The 24382-nt window shown below is 44.4% G+C and overlaps 1 pseudogene; it reads right to left on the bottom strand.

Moving 5' to 3' along the window:
* Positions 1-495: 495 nt before the first annotated feature.
* Positions 496-19718, bottom strand: LOC140616850 (cationic amino acid transporter 3 pseudogene; annotated as a pseudogene).
* Positions 19719-24382: the final 4664 nt, after the last annotated feature.

The raw sequence follows: 24382 nt of genomic DNA, 5'->3' as shown, positions 1-24382 counted from the left end.
TACCAAAAAAAAAAATAATAATCCAAATAAAAAAAGGCAGAGGACCTAAATATTTTTCTAAACAGACATACATACAGATGGCCAATGGGCACATGAAAAGATGCTTTGTCTCACTAATCATCAAGGAAATACAAATTAAAACTGCAATCAGATATCACTTTATCTGAAATCAAAAATAGAAGAAAAGCAAGTGTTGGCGAAGATACGGAGAAAAATGAACCCTCATGCACTGTTAGTGGGAATGTTAATGGTGCAGGCATTATGGAAAAAAGTATGGAATTACCTCAGAAAATTTTAAAAAGAACTACCATGCGATCTGGTAATCCTGCTACTGGATATTTTCTTTTTTTTTTTTTTTTTTTTGGATATTTTCTTAATTACTACAGCCACTGTGCAGATCATACTCACCAGACTCAGATCAGGAATCATGCTATACTGACTGAGACAGTTAGCTACATCCTTCACTAGTGGATATTTAACCAAAGAAGAGGAAAATGCCTTCAAGCTTCTTTTAATACTAATTATGTAAATGTCAGTAAGCAGTATAGACACAATTAAAAAGTAGAAAGGAAAAAAAAGAGGAGAAAGAGCAAAGTCTCATCCTTCACTCTACCATAAATATGGAGCTCTATTAGTATTTTCACACCAATATCTCATAAGAGCCCTGGATTCCCATGTGCTCAAGAGTACTCCCCATTACTGTGTAGGGAACCAGACTGAATTCAGGTGTGATGACGTCAAACCAAAAATGTACTGGCACTGCTGAGTTCAAGGTCTATGGTTTGGTCACTTAAGGCTGTGCTGGATCCCATAGACGAAATAGATAATAAACCCAGTCAGCATCCAGGCACCAAATCGGACCCAGGTGCCAGCGGTCATCTGCATCATAAGGCAAACATTCAGAAAGATGCTCAGGAGTGGGAGGAGAGGCAGACCAGGTACCTTAAAATGAGGCAGATGGGAGCTCTGTGGCTGTCTCCAGATGATCCCAGTGATCCCAGTGATGACCACCAAGAGCAGCACAACTACTGTGATCCACCCTGGGTCTCCAGAAAGCAGACCTGGCCACTGGGCGAGCACCAGGCAAAGAACAATCAGCAGCAGAACAAGCAGTGAGGAGCAAACATAGACAACCCGGCCAGAGAGTGGAGTGGGGATGGGGCTGCCTGGAAAAAATAGTCCCTGTAGAGTTAGCTTCTCTGCTGCAGGTGGGTTCTCCTCCTGCACCTCTGCTTCATTTCCCTCATTCTCCTCTTCCTCCTCTGCTTCGTTTTCTTTATTCCTCCTCTCAGGCTGATACCTGATGATGAGAACACAAAAGGCTACCAAGGAATAAGATAGCAGGGTCGCAATTGACCTGAGGTCCAAGAGATCAGCAAATCCAAAGAATAATAATATGATTACTAGAATAACATAAATGAATATCCTGAACACTAAGTGGGTGTATGTGCCAGTGATGAACCTGGCAATCACAGGGAACAGGAGGCCATCCTTTACCATCATGTGTATCACAAAACGTATGGGGTACGTAAAGCTCCAATACATGTTGACAAAAATACTAAAGAAAATTACAACAGCTACAACATAGTAGGCAAGGCCCCAGCCAATATGGAGAAATGCCTCAGGCAAGGTGCTCCCAGGTCGGAGCTTGTAGTAAGGCACCATAAGTGTAATTGCTGCAGAGACACCAAAATACACCAAGACGCAGGTGAGCAGTGAAATAACAATGCCCATGGGGATGGAACGCTCAGGCTTGTGCAATTGATTGACTCTGGTAACAATAATGGCGAAACCTATAAAAGCATAGAAACAGGTAGCTGCTCCACGAAGAATCCCCTGGAAGCCAAAAGGCACGAATCCTCCAGAGCCCAGAGGGCCCAAGCTAGAGGTGTCATTGAGTCCAGCCTTTATGTAGTCCTCTTCTGTGAGCCTCCAGTTGTGCAGGTCCCCCTTAACGAAGCCAGAGATGATGACAAAACTGAGAACCAAAAGTTTCACCAATGTGAAAAGTTTGAAAACCCTGAAGAACCCTTGAAAACCCAGATCTTGAATTTCTAAGAGAAAAAACCAAAGGACCATAGTAAAGTAGATTAGATTATTTGCTAAGACCTGGGGAATGTGCTCTGAGATGCTCTCAGAGATCTGATTTCCAATCAGGTAGTCAAAAATTAAGGTCCAGGCCTGGATCACAATGACTGCATCAATAAAAAAGGAAAGGATGAGGTTCCAACCGGTGATGAATGCCCAGAGTTCACCTACAGTGACAAAACAATAGAGATATGCGGAACCAGAATGCGGAACCCGGGCGCTAAACTCTGCATAGCACAACCCAGCCAATAACGAAGTTAGGCCAGCCACCAAGAAGCATATCACAGTGGCTGGTCCTGCTTGACTACTAGCCACCTCAGAAAGCATGAGATACACACCAACCCCCACTGTGCGGCCCACACCCAGGGCCACTAAATCCAGAGTGCTCAGGCTTCTACCATATTTAAACTCATATACATCTTGTTCCAGTGGACGTCTGTGTACCAGCTTTTGACCAAACTTGCGAAGTGCTTGACGCAGCATTCTAGCTGGAATTGAAGAAGATCCTAAAGATCAGAGAGTTGTAGCAACATCTGGGAGCCAAGAGTGTTAGATCTGGTTCAGTGAGGCTGAATTAAGCCAGGTTGGGTTAGGGCTGCAAAGGTTGGGTTGCTCAAGCTTCACAGTTGCTGCTTCATATTTCTTCTGGTATCTGTTATCCTTCCATAATGCCTAGGGAAACAATAAGTGTATACTGAACATTGGTGTTCAACCAACCAAATGAAACTCAAAAGTCACGTGTAACATGGTGCAGGCCAAGTATCACAGGAACTGACACCAAAAGACATCATAAAAAAATCAATCCTGCTTTCCCCCCAAGAAAAAGTACCACATACCATCCAACATTCTGCTTTAAAAAAAAAATGTATTTTTCAGAGGGCTCAATGCCCAGCATGGAGCCCAACACACGGCCCAAATTCACAACTTTGAGATCAATACCAGAACCAGTATCAAGACTCGGGCTCTCAACTGACTGAGCCACCCCAGCACCCCAAAATCCTCCTTTTTTACACACCACGTGATATAATCCCATTTGATCTCATAAGTCATGTAGCTTCACATACTAATTAAGAGTTTGTATGTATCATGGGATTTTTCACATGCTGTGAAAAGTGTGTGCTGTGCTTGAGCATAGGTTATGACACATTAATTCATGGACTAGAGGGCCATGATGAAATTACAGACCCACTTTTTATATATCATCAGAGTTTAAAATACAAATATTGGTGTATCAATCTTAAAGCTCTTATCACTAAACAACAAGCACGTGAGACAGATAAGGAGGCTCAGTTCTTAACTTATGGATTCTTTCTACACTATTTAAAGTGTCCCTAACCCACAACCAGGCTTCACATCCCCTCCATGGTTCCTACCGCCCTTTCTTCCTAGTCTTTCCTTTCTTCATCATCTGACCTGTCCTTACTCCTCCAGCCTCATTCCCTGCCCAGTTCCAGTTCCAGCTGAGAAATTCAACACTTGCCCTGTTCCCTGCCCTCTAATGCCCTCTGGGCCCCTTCACTTAGCTAACTCTCACTTCTCTTTCAGTTCCCAGGTCAGCAGTTACTTCCCCAGGAAGCCTCCACTGACCCTTATGCTGCCCTTCTTATGTGCTCTCACAGCACCAGGCTTCGCCTCAGTGCCATTGATCCTAATATATCCAAATTCCAGGTCAGCTGCCAGTCTCCTCCATCAAACTGTGGGTTAGGTGTTCAATAAATATTTCTTGAACAAATGACCACACTGAGAAGAGAACCTGCAAGAAGCCATTATCCAGAATTCCTATATACTGGATATTAATATACCTATTTTGTAGTCAAGCAACCTTGATAAATATAGATCAGGTAAAGATAAACATGGTATTACCTTCCTTGTGGAAGGTGAGCAAAATGGATAGTGAGAAGGGGAAAACAACTGTGATGAAACTTTGAATGCATATCATTCATGGCAGGTATAAACCACACCTAAGTGGTAAACAATTGTTTGCCTTTGAGGACACTTGTTTAAAAATATAGGGCTGCTTTGGATTATAGACAACCGATACCCATGCCCAGTTTGAAAATCCCTACTTTTTGGAAGGCATAGGCTCAAGCACTATAATCCAGGTAGGATGTCCTAAAGCAGAGGTTCTCACTTCAGGGAACAGAGGCAGGCATAATGAAGACACCTGGGGACATTTTCAAACTTCAATCTTCTCCCTCTGGAAATTCTTGTCCACTAGCCCTTACTTCCCATAGCTGCTCTAAACCACCCCAATTCACAAGAAATCATCCTCAAGTTCAAGAGGAATGGATTCTGAAAACTTCCTTCACAGGAGGCAGCATAGTTGAATAGCTATGAGTAAGGTTCTGCAGGTAGACTGTTCAGGTTGAAATCTCACCTCAACCTCATACCTGGGTGACTCTGGTCAGATTAGTTCACCTCTTAGAGCCTTAGCTTCCACAGCAGTCAAATGGAAGTAAAAGTGAATACTCATAAGACAGTGGTGAGGAGTAAGTGAAATGATGCCTGTAAGCACTTACCTCAGTGCCTAGAAAACAATCAGGACTTAATATGACTACCTAGTATTTAATATTGAAACCCGGTCAAAAGTAATCAAATTTTGAAAATCTATCAGTCTGTATAAATGTGCAGACTCAAAACCAACCACTAAAACTCAAGCTTGTCAGCTAGCCCTCAAAGACAGTGAAAACAGTTTTATTCCATATGATTCACCTTCAAATGTTAAGGACATTTGACACCTTCATTAGACACCCTAATTAGACACCCTCATACATACTGGTGATAATACATGGGGCGGGGGGGTCCTAGGCTTACTACATTAGGCCAGGCATGGAGAAATGCAAGATTCAATACATAATAATAATTAATAATAACAGTAATAATAATATCTTTGCCCATCTGGAACAAGGAGTACTGGGTACTATGAAGGTAAGAACAATGACATATAACAGAAATCCTGGATCATGACTATATGAACTTGGGTAATTTGATTAATCTCTCTAAGCCTTAGGCTCCTCATCCATTGACTTGACTTCCCTCATTGGATCAACATGAGAATTCAATAAGAAGATATAAACCATCACACACTGCTGGTAGGAATGTCACTGGGGGACCATCTAGAAGCACAACCTTAGTGGAATTAAGAATGCACACACGCTTGTGCACTGTAGTTGTTGAATGGGTGAATGTATCTAAAACATATATAGAATGTGGACTGGAAGAGCATTTGTTAAATACACTAAAGCAATTGCCTCCAGGAGGGGAAATGAGAATAGAGATAAGGATGAAAGGGGAAAATAAAATGCATTGAAAGTAGCCTGACAGGAAGTGATGGTCCTAACATACCATAATGGAAGAAGGGACTGACTCCACTCTGTGCAAGGCAGGTTCAACACAGGAATCCAGGAGAGGACCTGGTACAGACCCTGATAAATGGTGGGAAGATGTAACATGAAGGGGAACCAGAATTCTGTAATCATCAGGATACAGAGAATACAAAGAAGGAACCTGCCAAAGAGAGGGGGAGCAGGGAACATGAGGCACCCTTCATACTATTCCCTCTGAACCCATTTCCCTTTTCCCAATTCCTCTTTCTCCTTCAGCTCCTTTAAGTATCCTTGGAGGCGCCTATACTTAGCACTAAGGATGTTTGTATCATGTTTCTTTCTCTAGGGAACAGTCCCCAGCCAAATACCTCCCAACAAAGACACAAAAGTGGTTCTTCACATTATTAAATCACAGAGACCCCTGAGGTTGGTCACCTCAAAAAAAATGTGTTACACTATTCTGAAGTCCATCCATGGACCCTGAGTGAGATCCAGAGGAGAACCATCTGAATGGCAGGGTTGAAGAGGGCAATACTTTAATAATTTGTTTCTCTCAACTGTGTTGTGCAAGGTGGTCCTTGTGCTCTTCCCACTTTTACCGAAGAGGAGAGAGAGGGGTCTACAGAAAGTATGAAGACACAAGAGAAGCAACTCAAAGAACAAAACTTCTAGGAATTAAATAACCATGTTTTATGACTCCAACAGGAGCAGGCAAAACAAAAAATGAACAAGTAAACATATAGAAGAGAAAGCAGATCCATTATGGGGAATTCTGAGAGAGCCTACCACAAGTCCAGCTTCAAACAACACAGAGACACATGGTCCTCAAATGCCAGGTTCAGAAATGCCCATTCTCATGCAATAATCTACAATTATTCCAATGGTTTATACTCAGTCCAAACTCTGACCCAGCTGTCAGAGCCCCTCCCTAATTCTCCCCCTACCCTCAGGCCCATCAGCTCCTTCCTAACTCAGCTCATCACATCCTGAATTACCCTTTCTGGGATGAACCTGTGGCCTGGGTAAGTACCTGCCCTGCCAGGGAGGTCCTCCTCACTCCTTTCTGTCCTGTCTTGACCCTGCAGACTCTAATAATTTTCTACAATCTTTCTCCGGCCTGCATGTATGAAGCCTTTCCTTAGCCGTCCTGGCTATCCCCATCTCCAGCCTTCTTCCCCTTCCCACCAGCACTTACAGCCTATTCTGATGATCACTTGAAAGTAATTTTCCCAGTCAGTTGGCGTCATGAGTGTGTTCCTTAAATTCCTTGATACTCAGAAGGCTTCCAGAGCATTGTGCCAGGCTCTATATACATCCTCATTCTGGATTCCACACTCCCATCTCCAAACCTTATAACTCAGGACAAGGATCTGCTCAGAATTATACTAAGTAACCAAAAGAGGCATTTAGGACAGAGAAAATGAATACATAGATGGATTGATTAACTACTATATCTTGAGATTCCTAGAAGAAGGGTTGTTTCATTTTGTTTTGTTGGATAAAGAGAAAAATCCCAAACAGTGGTATAAACAGGAAACTATAACATACACTATCACCTATTTCAAGAGTGTCCCAAGGACATTTCCTAATGAGGGCCCTGGGTCTGTGAATCTCAGTTTCATTAGGAAACAATCTCTCCCAAGAGAGTGTACTTGGTAAAGGGGAGGTGTTTAAGAAATGCAGAAAGGGGCCAGGGAACATGAAGCCAGCTTCTATGATTTCCATAATGGCCCCCCTTCCCTCCTTCCTCCTTCCAGTGTATCTCTCAGTCTTTAAGCTTCTTCCAAACTCCAGAAGTTCCATCCTATGTTGCCTGGAAGAACTCTTGTCGAGTCCAACAATTCACTCCCTAAGTTGCCGGCTGTCTTGCTTTCCCAGCCAGCAACCCCACCCCACCCCCAATCTCCTTTGTCCCTAAGGTCATTGTGTTCACTCTTCTGCCTCTGAGAAGGGCACTGCCCTCACTCTGGACCTTTCCTTTCCAAACATTTTTCCAAAGCACGAACTCCCACTGGTTTCCATGGTAGGAAGTTAATACTCATATCAGTCAGGAAGTTGGCCTTCTGGATCCTCCTGAATAGCTTCAAAGGTAGTTTGCATACTAGATACTTTGCCAGAAGTTTGAGAAAGATTTAAAACAAAGGCTAATGATGCTGTTAAATGATGATTTTCAAGTTCTCAAAGTGTCAGAGACATGGACTGAAAATGCAACATCACCAGAGATGATACAATCCTCTATCCAAGTATAGCTCCCTCTTGATCCCAAAGTGCATAAATAACTCTCGTCCACCTTTAAATCTTTTTAAAGATTTTATTTATTCATTCATGAGAGACACAGAGAGAGAGAGAGAGAGAGGCAGAGACACAGGCAGAGGGAGAAGCAGGCCCCATGCAGGGAGCCCGACGTGGGACCTGATTCCGGGACTCCAGGATCACACCCTGGGCCAAAGGCAGGCACCAAACCACTGAGCCATCCAGGGATCCTCTACCTTTAAATTTTGAGACAATGAAGCTTACAGATCCAATCAAACCCGTGGCTCTCAAACAAAGTCTTTTGGAAAGCTAGGCTTCCCCAGAGTTCCTGAAGTCTTAACTCAAGCAGCCCTGTAATTCTGGTATGGAGCACTCAGAAATACAAGAAGAGACTTTGAGTTAAGGGCAAGAGTTTGAAAGAGTAATAACTATGGTGCATGTCTCACCAACACTTCCATAGTGATACAGTTCACAATACGTATGAAAATGCAAACAGAATGAAAACAGGCTGAGCCTCATATCCAAGGGTAAAAAAAAAAAAAAAAAAAAAAGTTTACAAACGCAAATGAAAATGTAATTTTCCCATTTTCTCTTTCTGTTTGTAGAAGTCTGTGTTCAATCATGGTCCTTCACGTATTCATTCAACAAGTAAGCTGCCCCCTATTTATTTTGTACTATGGATAAAGTAAAGAAAAACATAAACATCCTTCCACTGAAGTTGCTAACATTCTGCAATAGGAAGCAAATTAATAATCACATTACTAATAAGAATATATATTGTGTCAGATTTGCAATCATTGCTGCAGAGAAAAAGAAAGCCGGGAAAGGTTAGGGGGTGTTTAGGGTGGGTGTTGTGATTTTAAAATAGGTGATCCAAGATGGCCTCACATTCACACTGTTGTGGGGCCATCACCACCATCCTTTTCCAGAACTTGTTCATCTTCCTCAGTTGTAACTCTCTATCCATTTAATAGCAGCTCCCCATTCTTCCCTCCCTGCAGTCCTTGGCAGCTACCATTATACTCCCTGTCCCTAGGAATTTGACGCCTCTAGGTACCTCATGTAAGTGGAATCATATAACATTATCATCTGTGACCAGCTTATTTCACATGGCATAACGTCTTCAAGGTTCTTCCATGTTGCAGCATGTGTCATAATGTCCTTCCACTTTAAGGCCGAATAATATTCTATTGTGTGTATATCCCACATCTTGGTTATCTAATTATCCATGATGCACATGCTGCTTGTTTTACGAATTGGCTGTCGTAGATAACGCTGTTATGATAAATACAGGTATACAAATATATTTTGAGTCCCTGCTTTCAATTCCTTGGGATATATACCCAGAAGTGCAATTGCTGGATCACATGGTAATTGTATATGCAATTTTTTGAGAAATCACAATACTGTTTTTCCAAGCGGCTGCCCCATTTTACATTCCCACAAGCGTTTAATTTCTCCACATCCTCACCAACACTTGTTATCCTCTTTGTTTTTAATAACAGCCATCCTACTGGGTATGAAGTGTACTTGGCTAGTTTTGAGGAATAACAAGGAGGCCTATGAGGCCAGGACAGAGTGAGTGAGGGAGAACAGGTAGGGGATGAGGTCAGAGAGAAAGCAGGAAGCCAGATGCTTCACATAGGGTCTGAGAGTTACTGTGAAGCTTTGGCTGGATATGATAGAAGCTTTTACACTGGATATGATAGAAATCCTAGAAAAACAGAGCTTCACATGTTGTATACCGATTTTCATGATCTTTGAACTAAGTATTGGGGTCCAAGGAATGACTTCCTCCAGAGTTTGAAAACAAGGCATGGAGACAGGTTTTGCAGAGCTCTCAATAGCTGCCTGGAGCTTCTGAAAACACAGTGAGGACTGAACAAGCTGCATGCTTCCATCTGCCTCCCTCTCTAGATGCCAAAGAAAAGATGTCATATAGCCTCCCATGGGACAATGACATGACAGATTTCTTTCCCTGAAGCTACTCACTTTATGGATTGTATCTACATAGGACTCTATCACTTTATCAAACAAAAGGCATTGTAATATCCTTCACTATTGTAGGTTATTCCCACCACTATTTTGGATAATAGAGCTGACAGGGAGATAAAGGGCATTTTTTCCTGGAACCTGGTGAAATTAAGGACTGCAAGGACAGGGGTAAGTAGACTCTCACACAGGGAGCAGGAACCATGTGAATCAGGCACTCAGAAGCCTTACAGAATTAAATTGATGAACCCAGTCCCCTGCCCCAGATGCATCAGAAAGGACTGTCAGAAATGTCTGAGGTTCTCAGAGCTGGAGAGAGAGAAAAGACCCCCAAGGGAGCCTAAACATACATTTCTGAAAGGCAAAGAATACCTCTTATAACCACACTTCACCAGGTTGATGGGTTGAAAGCTTCTACATCCAAATAAGAAGTCCAAGGAATTAGACAGCTTCTCAACAACAAAATAATCTGGAGTGAATGGCTGCCCAACCACTGTCAATGGTGTTCTTAGGATTCAAATGGGGGTAGAGGAGGGAAGGATAGTAAACTCTGGAAACCTAAATAACTAATTTCTCTCAGCAAGGAAACAGGCTATGTACTCCTAGGTTTTTCTGTTTCTGGTTTTTCCACAGCTTACTTCACATCATAGTCCCCATCTCATTTCCCTTCTCTGTGCACTCTTTATAGAGGTCCTGGATTACATTTAACTTTCAAACATGTATTCTAAAAATGGGACTAGAACATAGGAGGAGGCCGCTCTTTCTCCCATCCTCAGGTAGAAAAATAATAGACCTAAGTAGCAGTGAAAGTCTTACATCATTCATCATTCATTCATTCATTCAATAAATATTAAGTACCTTCTAAATGCCAGTCCTAGTGTTTGACCCTATGTACACAATGGAGAGGAAAAAGAGGTGTTTCCTGTCTACATGGCACTAATTGTTTTTAACAATGTTCTTATATAGTATTCCTACCCAAAATGTGAACCTGAATCTAATGATAAAAAATGATCAGTCCCAACTTATTCCTATGTATCTTATGATTTTTGAAGATCTGTACACTGAAACCTATAGAACACTTACAAAATAAATTGAGATGACACAAAGAAATGGAGAAACATTCCATGCTCATGGATTCAAAGAACAAACATTGTTAAAATGTCTATACCATCCAAAGCAATCTACACACGTAATGCAACCCTTATCAAAATACCACCAGCATTTTTCACAGAGCTAGAACAAACAACCTTAAAATCTGTATGGAACCACAAAAGACCCCAGATAGCCAAAGCAGTCTTGAAAAAGAAAGAAAAGCTGGAGACATCACAATTATGCACTTCAAGCTATATTACAATGCTATAGTCATCAAGACACTATGATACTGACACAGAACAGACACATAGATGAGTGGGACAGAATACAAAGCCCAGAAGTGGACCCACAACTATATGGTCAAATAATCTTTGACAAAGCAAGAAACAATATCCAACGGAAATAAGTCAGCATCTTCAACAAGTGGTGTTGGGAATACTGGACAGCAACATCCCGAAGAATGAAACTGGATCACTTTCTTACTCCATACACAAAAATGAAGTCAAAATGAATGAAAGATCTAAATGTGAAACAGGAATCCATCAAAATCCTAGAGAAGAACACAGACAGTAACCTCTTTGAACTCAAGCATACCAACCTCTTACAGACACATCTCTAGAGGCAAGGGGAGTAAAGCAAAAATTAACTATAGGGATCTTATCAATATAAAAAGTTTCTGCACGGTAAAACACAATCAACCAACCTAAAGGACAACCTACAGAATGGGAGAAGACATTTCCAAATGACATATCTGATAACAGGTTTCTATTCAAAGTCTATAAGGAACGTATCAAATGCAGCACCACAAAAATAACAATCCAGTCAAGAAATGGTCAGAAGACATGAACAGACATTTGTCCAAAGAAGACATCTAAATGGCTAACAGACAGATAAAAAGACGGTCAACATCACTCATCATCAGGGAAATACAAGTCAAAACCACCATGGGATATAACCTTATGCCTGTCAGAATAGCTAAATATAACAACACAAAAAACAACAGGTGTTAGCGAGTATGTAGACGAAGAGGAACCCTCCTACACTATTGGTGGGAATGCAAACTAATGAGATCACTCTGAAGAAGAGCATGGAGATTCCTCAAAAAAGTTAAAAACAGAACTACACTTCATCCAGCAACTGTACAACTAGGTATTTACCAAAGGATACAAAAATACTGATTTGAAGAGGCACATGCACACTGATGTTTATAGCAGTATTATCAACAATAGCCAAATTATGGAAAGAGCCCAGATGTCCGATTGATGAGTAGATAAAGAAGATGTGGTATCTATATACAAGGGAATATTACTCAGACATCAAAATGAATGAAATCTTGCCATCTACAACCTTGTGGATGGAACTAGAGAGTATTATGCTAAGTGAAATAAGTCAGTCACAGAAAGACAAATATCATATGATTGCATTTATATGTGAGATTTAACAAAACAGATGAACATAGGGGAAGGGAAAGAAAAATAAAATAAGATGAAAACAAACAGTGAGGCAAACCATAAGAGACTCGTAATGATCAAGAACAAACTGAGAGTCCTGGAGGGAGGTGGTAGGAGATGAGCTAAATGGATGATGGGCTTTAAGAAGGGTACTTGTTGTGATGAGCAATGTGTGTTGTATGTACATGATGAATCACTAAACTCTATACCTGAAACCGATTTTAGCCTATGTGTTAGCTAACTAGAATTTAAACAAAAAATTTGAAATAAAAATGATCCGTCTACAAACAGTGGCATTCCACAAAAACTTGACTTTCTATAAAACAACTGACCTGTGTGTTCAAAAACTGTCAGTGTCAGGAATGGCAGGAATGGCAGGAACAGCAGGACGAGGAACTGTTGCAGATGAAAGGAAAATAAAGAAACATGACAATGAGATGCAATGCAGAGCCCTGGACTGCACCTCAATCAGGGAGAAATATTTTACTATAAAATTGAATAATTACTAATCTTTGAATATGGACCATATTCACTCACACACACACACACACACACACACACACACACACACACACATAGTGGAGAGAGCAATAATATGTGCCAATATATCAACAACTGCTCAATGTCATTGAAAGATAAAGGAATGTTAATGCTACTATTCTTGCAGCTTTCTGTAGGTTTGATAATTGTGAAACTAAAAGGGTAGGAAGAAAACAACAATGTCCCAGTAGCAAAGGTTATGGGTTCTCCTTCCCTAGATGTCCTTTATAAACAAGCTTGCCGTGACTTTTGGATGGAACCAATTTTTATCCAGAATGATCTAGCCCAAAATCAGGAACATTAGATCAGAGGAGTGAGTATGAAGATAGAACTCCCATGTCTTTGACTTACAACCATATTTGTCAGCAAGCAAAAATTACTGGAAAAAAAACTACAACCTTGGCTCATGTTACCATGCTTATAAAAACTCTATCCTCTTTTATTGTTATTTTGTGGGACTGACACAAACTAATAAACCAGGGCCCTAGGCTTGAACTCTAGAGGCATTGGGGAATATGTGCAAAGGTTGGAGGTAGAGAAAAATGGTGTCTGGCATATAGGGGAACCACTTATATGTGCAATATTTATGGCCACATGGACAGAGCCATGAAAGAGAACAAGAATTTGAGCTGCAAGTAATATGCAACATTATTTCATTTAACCCCCATAACAACCCCATGACCTAAGTATTATTCTTCTCTTTGAGACCAGGTCACACTCTGCCAATGTCTCCCTCTCCTCCCATATACATAGTGATGGACCAGAGCTGGAAGTACTGTGATGTTAAGTCTGAGAGCTCTATCTAAACATGTCCTGCTAAAACCAAACCAAATTTGGGGCCAAAATGTTTCCATATCATTCATTCATTCATTCATTCATTTTCACACATTTTTGTCAGCATAAATGTGCCATGATACTTTTTAATAAAAAAAAAACCTGCTGAAGACAGATTCAACGGAGTGGTCATATACTCAAAATGTATGTTATGAAGCAAAATTGGAAATAATCCTTTGCTATTCCAAAGAAAATGTGAATTCCATTTTTAAATGCATGTCGAACAGAATACTCTTGTTATAAGGATTAATTGCCACTATCTTCTCTATGGCATTCCACTTAATGGAATGATTAATAGTTGCAGACTGAAATATTACATTTTGTTAATTTGTTTAATACTTTTATTTTATGTTTTTAATTTAAATACAATTGATTAACATGTAATGTATTATAGGTTTCAGAGATGCAGGTCAGTGAGTCATCAGTCAATATAAGACACCCTCCTTGACTAAAAATGAGCAGTAGTGTTCCCCATTGTGACCCATGTCTGTCACCAGCTCTAAGCCCATAGCACCTAGAGCATTGAGAATATTTATTGATCACTCAGAGATAATCACTAGGACCTATGGACATCAAGCATCATTACAGAATTCTTTGTCTCTTTGTGGATCACCTACTGTATTTTTTAAGTTATTAACAAATACAGACTTGACATAAGGAATAATGGGCATTGTGAACATGCTATTACCTTAGGAAGATCAATAAAGAAGATAAAGGATTGCCTTTAAATTTTAGCTTCAAAACAAAGAAAACCCTAAATATGACCAGAAACAAGGGTATTGACAAGGCAGCCTCTAAGGACTTTATTCGGGATAATAACATAAAAGTTTTGAATACATCTAAGGAATTCCAACTGAAACCATTGGTTTCAGATATTTGGAGATCACCAACCTCACCCTCAATTCAATTCAGCTGACATTAAGTCACATGGACCCTTAGCGCCTTGTCCATACAACCTCTACCTACTAGGTTCTTATGGTTTGCCAATATTGCATATCCAGGGCCAGCCTCCTGCCATACTCCGTGGTCCACCCTCTTGGTCCATAAAATTTGTAACTCTAAATACAAGATACTCTCACCTCTCACTCAGATTCACAAGACAAGGCCCTAAATCACATTCTTCCTGACTACTACATTGCCCCAGAAAACTGAAGTGGGAGTACTCCCTACTGTCTTTCTGGAAAATGACACTTTCTTCAAGTCTTAAAAAGACACACACACACACACACACACACACACACACACACACACAGAGTTTCCCCCTCTCTATCTGATCCAAACTTCTAAGATGGTATTTTAAGTCTTTCTTTGCACCGTTTTTACCACTTTCCTACTAACAAACTTTTCTGTGTCTCCTGCTTGAACAGAACAAGTTTTTCCCCACACATGCATGTCTTGCTGGTGTTAACATCAGCCCTCACACTGCCTAGAACACATTCTTCCCAACCCTGTTCAATATGTCTCTACCTCCAGAAATAGCTTGGGCATACCTCCAGATAGATATCCAGTCTCTCCATGAAGCTCCACTTGCTCCCTGATCTCCCCTCATTAATGTCCAGTGGGCCTGGAACTCTGCACTGGGAGAATTCCTAGTTAGGGAAGAGGGTAGGAGTAGTAGGTAGTGAGTTGGAGTACAGGAGCAGAGCTTCTGTGTGATGACATTCTCAGCTTGCCTTTCCTTTCCCTGATGGAGCCTGAGGTACAAAGAGTTAACTGGCTACAGCCAAGGAAGGACCCTAGACTCTAAAGCCCATTTTGGCCAAGACAGAAATCTGACAAAGAACTGAGGTCCAAGTCTCTTTCACCACCATGAAGTGAAAATACAAGGGAAGTAACCCAAGTCAGTTGACACAAAGTGCATTACCTGTGACATTTATGATTTGCTCCAGTGTCATCTCCTTGATGTGTGACAACTGAACAGACAGGACAGAGTTTTGCTATTTCCACTTTTTACTTTGTTTATAAAACAAGTCACCTAACACTTGAGCATTAGGCAACATGACATGATTCTCCCAACTTCAATAAGTACATGTAGGACTAGCCTGCAGAAGAGAGGCGTGTACAACAGTCAAAGGATTGAAGGGGGTGTAGAATAGGATTTTCACCTGTTTCAGGAGAATAAGGAAGTATCCTTATAGTGTAAGCACCCAGAGAAAAGATATTCCTGGATTTGTTACCTTTTTTCCTATAATCTGTAAATAACTACACAGGTGCATTCAATGTATTTTGCATTGGGGCTAAACAGAGACATTGGATGGTCTCTCAAGTAAAGACTACGTAAATTTCTACATGAGAAAGACTGGATTCAATCTATTAAAGATCAGATTTCAACTAAGTATAATGAATACAAAGGCAAATTCCAAAGTAGAAAATTCGGGAACCACAGTGATTCTTTGCACAAAAGAATTCAAGCAAAAGAAATATCTTCCTTCCCTCTAATTTATCAATACCACCACCAATATCCCCAAATCCTCACACACTCAGTTACACACAGTGCAAGACAATGGTGGCATATACAGAATTCCACTCTCTGGGAACTTACAACTTAGGGCATTTCATGAACACCTCCCCACCTGCTGAAATACGTAAAAGATAGATCCACTATGAACCAGAAAGGGCATTCCTAAGTAAGAAATGAACAGTCAAGGCAAAGGTATGTGAGATCCCACTTGGCTTACTAGTAGATGAAAGGGAAGGGTACTAAGGACCACATTTTCCAGTGTTGGCAAGGCTAGTGAAAATCTTCTGTGCACTGTGGGTCAGCCTGAGAAGACTGTGTAGAAGAGGTGGGAATTGATATTGTGTATAACTATAACCATCTTGATATTGTGCATAACTGTTGCCAAGGAAAACATCACTTCAAGCTACATCTTCACTTGGGCCATGATCCAATAGGTAGAGCTCCCTTAGGCCTTCCTTCTAGGCCCCCCACCAAAACCACAAAACAAATTCCACCACACATTGAGCCAGTAAATCCAGTTTGCCCAAATGGACAAATCCGCTTAAATATTTGCTACAGCTTTTAATATAAATCCAGGTACTAAAATATAATGTTAATGATAATGATGCTAATAATTCTTCTCAGTACTGGCCTATGCAGGAAAGAAAGAGGGAAACCATTGTAGTAATAAAAAATGTGTAACTTCTCTCCTAGAAAAAGAGAAGGAAAGTTCAGATAACTTCCTTCAAAGGTTGGAAAGAAGGCTGAAGTAACCAAATTCTCTCATGCTGAAGAAAATAATATCCTAACTTATCTCCCAGCAGTCCTGTGAAAACCACCTCACCAAACGTATCACTTACCAGGCACCCTCCCACCTATGATCTACTTCGTACTACATTCTGGTTATATGCAACTTAGAAGAAGCCTTTGTGTCCCTTTCTAAAATAAAAACTTCTAGATACAACCTGCTTCATCTTCTCGCCATGAGCCTAGAATGCCAAATTGTCCAAGTAGATATTACTAGGTGCAACCAAGACTTGAAATTGAAGGCATGGCAGCTCCCAAACTGTCTGCTCATTAGACCAAGAGGAAATACAGCCACCTCCTCCAACTCACATACCTACCCTACCACCTCCAGCACTACACCTCTCAAATCCCATCCCACTCTGGCAGAGGCTGAATTCCAACAGTGAAAACCTATCCTGATGCAGACTAATAGGCTCCAAACCAACTATATGTGGACCAAATCCATCCACCCAATAGATTCCAAAATCTATGTAGGTGGAGACCAAAACATTTTGCTTCCTCCTACAAAATACACGGAGTCCCTGCCAGCAGCAGCAGTATGCTAGTAGCATTGCACCATTAATTGGGTAAACAATCAGATAACCAGGGCTTCTGTAGAGGCTGTAGAGACTCTGTATTATCTAGTATCATTCTGGGGTGGTTGTGAACAGGTGGCTTTTCTTAGTCCCTCTGGGATAATTTTAGAAAAGATGGAGTGAAATGCAATATTCCTCATTCACGATTTGACTCATTTACAGGTTTAGATTCAGTCAGAATCCAGTGAGGAAATTCTTCATATTTCTATCACACCAAAACAAGAGGATAACCTGACAAATCATAAAAGCCTGGACTTCCCGCTCCTAGAAGTCTTCAGAAACAAGATGGGCTACCAGGAAGAACTAGAATGAGATTTTCCAAACAGGAAATAGAAAGAGAACTGGGAAAGCCAGCAAGGGTGAGTAATTAAGGGATGAGAAAGTGATAGGAGACATTGATGTCAACAGTGAAATTCGCTTTCTTCTCTACTTCTCCCTATGATTCTCCAATCCATTTTCTCAATCCTGAATCCTGCTGACACAAAACACCTAATAAAAGTCCTCAGGAGAAAGCAGAAGGAAATCCATCTACCTTTCCAAACTACAAGTATAGTGTAGGGGAGCACTGATTCACAGTCCTTTTTTCCAAGATGCCTTACTAAACACCTTTGTTTTTTCCCCTAAATTCTCCCTTTCCTTGTAAGCCCAGAATCATGAGATCCATCCAGTGGTCTAATCCATCACTATAGTGTTTCCACATTTGGACTAGTTGTTGTGGGTGTTCAGACCTATGGTGCCTTCTTCCATGACATCCTCCCAACACACACCCTCAGTAATATGCTGACGGTCAGAAAGGCTGACGGTCTGTCTGGTTTTCTTCCTTCATATCTTTAAATGCGTCTTCCTGTCCTCCTCTGTAAGGACTTGGCTATTTCTCTTTCCATCCTGTCTCACCAGACTAGGCTTGGTTCTTAAAATAGCCCTAGAAGGATGCTCTACATTACCACCATCTTCACTGGAGAGAGAATTGTTTTGCTTTGTTTTCAATTATATTCATTAGAGAGAGAGAGAGAGAGAACACAAGCAAGGAGGTAAGGCAGAGGCAGAACAGACTCTCAACTGAGCAGGGAACCTGAGGTGGGGCTTGATCTCACTGAGCACATAACACCCCTGAAGTGATAATGGAGAGACATGGCCTAAGAACTGCTAGAGGGCAAGAGAAAGACAACCTATAAATCAACATTTTCCATATACAATCAAGATAAAAGGAGTGCATGGGTACGTGTTCTCTGGGCTTGTAGTGTTAGCCTATGGCCCACAGTGTTCATGGTGGTGGAGAGGTAGGAAGAGTAGAGAACAGTATAGGTTCCAAAGGCCTTCAAAATTAAAGAGTTGCTGATATATTTTGTGATAACAGCAAAGTGCTTCTTGGTGAGTCAGTGTTTTAATGATCACTAGGTGGTCACACCCCAGGGGACTTTGGTAATCTTTCCTCCTAAGCCTGACCTGGACTATATTCCATCCCCACTACAACTTTTTTAAATTAGATAAGAAAGGCAGGGAGATACCTTCAGCAGCTATAAAAATATTTAGCTCCTTGAGCCTGGAGGAAGATGACCCTCAAACCCACCCGGGTGATGGGGAACCACCTTACCAAACTGGACCTGCTCATCTGCAAAGTCCACACCAATGTCCTGCCTAAGAATATGTGATAAAGAGACTTCCAAAATCTCCGATGAGAAAAGGAGGCAAAACATGGAGGCAGCAGAGTCAGGGGGAAGAAACTACTCATTCAAAGAGAATGTCTAAGCACACTGTGTGCTGGGCCCTGTGGGAGAGACATAGATGAGGAAAGCAAGCTGTGCACCAGGTGAGAAAGGAAAGGACTGGAAGGAGGGTGGGGTCAACATGTGGGAGGACCCTGGAGGAGAAGTGCCGAGGAATAGCCTCCCCTAAATCAGATTTTCCTTAGCAGAGCTGAGAACCTGTCTAGTCTGGAGGAGGATGTGTAGGCTTCCAAATCCCCCTGATCCCAGCAAACCTACCTGCCCTTCCCAAACTCACAAAGCCTCTGATCCACACCCCACCCCTACACCAAAGTCTGGCTCTGGCACCATGAAATACCCTCTGCTCAAACCCCACAGGGCTTCCATACCCAGTGGTGTCCCAAGCCCAGGCTTCCTCCTCTCTGGCTCTGTCTCAGTTTTCCTACCAGGTCTTTAAACAAGGAAAATCACTTACCCAGGAGATTCATCTGCCTTCTAGGAGAAATACTTAGAAGAAAGTGCAAGACAAACCCAGGGACAGGAAAGGAACTTGGCCAGGCAGAGTCAGGACTTGGAGCAGAGCTCACAGGGTGCCCTCAGGAAGTTGAGGCCCTTAGGAGGCAAGGTCCTCATGGAGGAGGGGCCTCAGGAGTCTGAACACTAACCAGGCTGGGCCTCATTTTGTTGGGGCTAAAGGGCGAAGAGGTCTGGGAAGATGTGAATTAGGAAAGAGGTGGCTGAGCTGGAACCCTGGGGGAAGGTTAGAGGTGGGCAATGGAAGACTAGTGGGGCCCTACGTGGTGAGGAGGTGGACTAGGGGCTCAAATGGGATTTTGTTGGAGACTCTGTTGGTAGCAAGGGGTGAGTTTAGAGGTTACCAAGCCCTCCAGGGTCCTGGGTATGGAGGAGGTCCTGGCTGGTAGGAGGAGAGTATGGGGAGCCCAGTGGAGCCCAGCCTGTGGTCTATGGAGGCCAGTCCCAGATCCAGCTAAGGAGCCCACTAAGCAGTTATATAACAAGGACAGAAGCACCCCACCACCCCAGGTACATCTACCAGAATCTCCTACAGGTTCCTCTACCAGCACCACCCATCCTGGTCCTTCCGCCATGTTTCCAATCACTCCAGGGATAAAACTAAAAGGGAGTTGTTTTAAGCTTCGCCATGAGGGATGTCCTTAGATAGTCACTCAGCATTCATAGCACATTCTGACTGAATCACTGTGTGGACCAAGGAAAGATACGGTCTCAGCTAGAGTTTTCGGTTCTAGACATTCATCACATAGCACTTCCAAGACCCTGAAACAGTCACCAATGGAAGAGGCCTCCTCCTTGCCTTCAAATGGAGGTAAGACTTCCTGAGATGGAGAAGGTGAGGCCTACTTGGACAACCAGGGCAGAATGCACATGTGATGGACTCACAAAATGGGTCTCAAGGAAAAGGGGCACCACTGCCTCTACTTGATAGTGATGAGATTCCAAAGCCTCAATTAGGTTCCTTAACCTGCGGTGGAGGTAGAGAGAGGGGAGAGAAGGGGAGCAGCCGGTCCTAAAGACAGTCTATACTAGTTCCATAAAGACAGAGCATTGAACTTGCAGCAGAATGAAGTGCCCAGATCTCAGGAAGAACCTCTACCTGAAGAAAACCTACAGAACCCAGCACCCCTGTCCTAACACATCTCCAGGAGGCAGGTCCTGTGTTCAGGGCACTGTGCTGGGGAGGGGGTGAGTGGCCCAGCCCAGACCACAGACCCAGGATTCCCAGAGGCAAAGGAAAAGGGCACGATTGGCAGGAGGGCTGTGATGACAGGACAGTAGGGAAGGGGCAGCTGGGTGTGTGATCTGTGTCTGTTCCCAGGTCCTAGGCGGTCTTCTCTGCCTCAAGCTGGGATTGTCCCAGATGTGCCTCTGCTTGAAGGAAAGAAGGGCAGGTGCAGGGGAGGGTCTGTGTATCCTGCATCTGGTCCCCAGAGCAATCCCTTCCCCTTCTCCTTGTGCTACTCACTGCCTGCTGGGGAGAGGGTGGGAGGCTGGGGACAGGCCAGGGTCCCCAGTTACTGGGTAATAAAAAAAAAAAAAAAACCAGCAGAGGCACTGCTTTCCCTCCCTCCCACAGGGCAGCAGGGGTGTGTTGGCAGCCTGGAGGCCCTCGGGCAAACCATGAGGCCTGTCCAAGCCCAGCGGGCCAGGGGTGGTGCCTTGAGCCTGGGCTCTACAGGACTCCTGCCTCCAGCCCACTGAGCTCTGGAGGCCCCACCAAGGCTGAGGTCATATTCCCCATGTTCCCTTGCATGCTGCTACCCTCATATCTGCCCGGTGGAGTGGGCAACCTCCTGAACTCCTTCTATTCACACTAGGGGCACACCCAGAACCCCCTGCAAGTCAGGGCTGAGCTCCAGCTTCACCACTGATGCCCTTGCTGCTGTGCCCCTGGCCTGGCTGCCTCCACAGTGGACAGAGCAGCTCTGAAGCCTCCACCTGTGTCCAAACCAGATGACCCAGCTGCACCCCTATCTCTGCTTCCACCATCGCCTCAGCCACCACCACTGCCTTCATAGCGTCAATCTGGATGGTCCCCATGGCCTGGGTCACATCTGCCTCTGAGAAGAAGACAAAGAGCAAGGGAAACTACACATGCACCCTGCGCACCAAGAAGTCCAGAACAGCCACAGTCTCTGGAGGCAGGAGGCCATCCACATGGGATCCGGGCTATCTGGGTTCCTGGGTGCTGTGGAGATGCCCACCGTGATGCCCCACGGCCTCCTGCATGTCCCCAGCTGAGTGATGCCAGCAGGGGAGGGGGAAATGTGGGTGCAGGCAGGGCCACAGGGTCCACAGGGGCCCAGGGGCCATAGGAGGCAGGTGACAGCGCCCGCCTCTGGAAAGTACACCCTTGGGAAGCACGCCTGTGAGGTGAGGCAAGGCCTTCAGTAACGTCTCCCATCCAAAATGACAGGAGCTGTGACGCTCAGTCAAGGAGCCCTGCCCGTGCCCTGTGTGCCAGCAGCACCGCAAGCACAAGGACCTCGTGAGCTACCAGGAATGTGCATAGGACATAGGGCGCAGTGCATAACCCCACAACGGCCCCCAGTGTGATAGAGCATCACCTGCCACGTCACCTCAACACTAGGCTCAAAATATGCGCTTTACAGACAGCCTTCGAATGGGACACGGGTGGCAGCTTTTGCTACTAAGGATCTACTGTGGGCGCACATAGTGCTGCACCAAGAGAAGGGACAACACGTGTGTGGCGAGATGCCAAGAAGTGCACTGCCGAGGCCCTCACCATGTTGTTGAGCTCCGCAACAAAGCTACAGGTAAGGTCTGTCCTAGGGCAGCAGTGGTGATGGTGGCCTGGCACACCTGACCCCACACACACCTGTTCCCTCCGTTGTGCTGAGGCCCCCTGGAGAGTGGGCAGCAGGGAGAGGACAGGAGCGGCCGCTGCCCTCACCCCTCTCCTCTATGGACCCCCTGCCCTGCCCTGCCCTTCCAGGGATCTGGGAGCCTTGGTGGTCCTTGCCCCCTCCTTCCACCCTACCCCCTACCACTGTCTGCTGCCAGCCCCCCGCCCCCGGAGTGGTGGGGGTTTTTTGTTTTGTTTTGTTTTGTTTTTAGCATGGGGAGGGAGGTTAGGAAGAGAAGCATCAAAGATCTGTCTTAAAGTGCAGAAAAGGTGAGATTGGAGAAGGAGCAGAAGCAGGGAAAATGGGGTACCAACTTCATAAGGCCAGGGCGTTTGGGTCCAGGCTCTAAACATCATCCTACCTAAGCTCTGTCAGGGTAAAATAAGCCAAAGGCAGCAAAAGAAGGAGCCACTAGTGCTAGAGACAGAACAAGTGATGGAATTTTAAGGTGCCAGGATAAACAGTAGGGGTTTCAGTAATTACAGGAGCTTCCTGCAAGTGGGCAGAATGGTGCCACGGTGTCCGCCACCCCTTTTCCACCCCACATCTTTTTTTTTCACCCACTCTCCTAGGAGCTGTGGCCCTGGCCCTATCATCTGGTTCCTGTGTCCGCTGCCCATTCCCACCCTTCATCCCTCCTTTTGCATGGACGATTAAATTTTAAATGAAAAAAAAAAAAAAGGAAAAGTAGTGGCCCAGGGCTGCGTGGAAATAGAGGGTGCAGAGCTGAGATCTTAAGTCCCTCCTTCAGGCAAAGATGGAGGAACCTGGAGTGGGGAGCCCACCCTAGTGATGTCACAGGAAGTATCTGAAACTTGAAGGGGGAAGGAGAGAAGAGGGGAGGAGGCCAGGATGTCTGTCTCAGGAGCCAGAGACCGGGGGAGAAGCTGAGAGACACAGAGATGAGAGAAGCAGGGAGAGCCCTGGAAGGGAGGGCAGAGAGGGACCAGGGATGGGGGGCAGCACAGGAGACAGACAGCAGGACATGCAGGGGGACACACTGACAGGAGCCCAGGGTGAGACTCACACAGATGTGAGGGGAAGAGAGACCCTCTGACCCTGAGGGAGGGACACAGGCAGGGGGACAGCCAGAGGGAGGAGCTGAGGACAGACCCAGCTGAGGGCAGACCCAGCTGGGAAATCTCAGAGCACAGGACATCTGGAGTCAGACAGACAGACCCCCAGACAAACAGATGCATTGACAGAGGTGAAGGTGAAGGAGGCCAAGATGGAAGGAAGAAGCCAGGGCTGCAGGGAGGAGGTGAGGGGAGCAGACAGGGAGAGAGGAGGCAGGTGCGCAGCAGGAGGGGGAGCCAGGCCAGGGAGGGGGCTGCAGAGTGGCTCCAGGAGCCTCTGCCCTCCCTCCTGGCTCCTGCTGAGTCCGGGCCCCTCTCAGGACCTGCTGCTGCTGGATGGGCCCAGAGAGCTGACAGGGCCAGGCTGCTGCCAGGGCTGCCCCAGGCTCCCTCCTGTGCCCACCAGGGGGTCCCAGAGGCCCTACGTGGATATGGACACTGCCTCCCCTGCCCTCCCCACCACGATGCTGTCATCAAAGGAGGCCTGAACTCAGCCCTAATGTCTCAGAGCCTGGCACACCCAGGGCAGGGAAGTGGGGGACAAGGAGAAAGAGAAACTGAGGCAGGCAGGCAGGGGAGGCTGACCAGCTCTGGAGAAGGTGCTGGGATAGCTTGGTTAGGGATCCCATGGAGGAGAAGAGAGAAGGCCCGGACTGTGTCTGCACTGAGAGCTAAGGAAGCCCCCTGCACAGTGAGAACAAAATAACCTACTAGTGACTGTCCATTAATTTGGGGTCAGCAGTGTAGACAACCTCTGAGCAGCCACCATCAATGCCTTCAAGCAGCTCCATACTAAAG

This window comes from Canis lupus, chromosome 25 (assembly GCF_048164855.1).
Source record: "Canis lupus baileyi chromosome 25, mCanLup2.hap1, whole genome shotgun sequence".
Taxonomy (NCBI): Eukaryota; Metazoa; Chordata; class Mammalia; order Carnivora; family Canidae; genus Canis; species Canis lupus.
The sequence above is the reverse complement of the archived record's forward strand: the minus strand, read 5'-3'. Positions and strand labels throughout refer to the sequence as shown.